This window comes from Sinocyclocheilus anshuiensis, unplaced genomic scaffold (genome assembly GCF_001515605.1).
Source record: "Sinocyclocheilus anshuiensis isolate Anshui unplaced genomic scaffold, SAMN03320099.WGS_v1.1 scaffold575, whole genome shotgun sequence".
In the NCBI taxonomy this organism is placed as follows: Eukaryota; Metazoa; Chordata; class Actinopteri; order Cypriniformes; family Cyprinidae; genus Sinocyclocheilus; species Sinocyclocheilus anshuiensis.
Genome location: NW_015552573.1, coordinates 97247 through 98015, shown reverse-complemented (window position 1 = coordinate 98015; position 769 = coordinate 97247).

Genomic DNA, 769 nt, shown 5'->3' with positions numbered 1-769 from the left:
GCCCAGAGCAGCCGGTACAGCTCTGCAAACCTCCTCCAGAGCCTCCAGAGCGGGGCCACCAACAGAACCTTGTGTCTGTGTTCACTGACTCACCTGATTACCAGAGCGATTGGAGCGATTGGGGGAAAAGCATAAAGGAGGAGGTTGGGCCAGTCGTGGGCCAGCGCGTTCCTGTCCTTCGAAAAGTAAGTTGGGCAATGAGAGTTGTCTTCTGAGGCGAAGAGGTCGACCTCTGCCCAGCCGAAGATCTCCCAGATTTTCTGAACCATTTGAGGGTGGAGCGTCCACTCCTCCGAAGGAACGTTGCTCCGAGACAGCATGTCTGCTCCTTGGTTTAACCTGCCCGGTACATGCGCAGCTCTCAGCGAGCGCAAATTGAGCTGAGCCCATTCCAAGAGGCGCTTCGAGGAGAGACCGCCCTGGCGATTTATATAGGACACCACTGCCATGCTGTCCGAACGGACTAAAACGTGGTGTCCCCTTAGGTCTGGCAGAAAGGTGCAAAGGCCCAGACACACTGCCAGCATTGTGTCTGGGCCTTCGCCCAGGCCGTTGATGTGAAGTCGACCTTTCTCTTTCGACCAATGGCCAAAAGCTGGTTTGCCATCGCACAGCACTCCCCAACCTGTGTTGGAGGCGTCTGTCGAGACCACCTTCCTTCTGCAGACCATTCCCAGGGGCACGCCCTGTTCCATATACTGAGGATCTTTCCAAAGGGCCAGGGCTGTTACACAAGGGAGAAGTGGACTAACGTCTCATCCGAAAGACG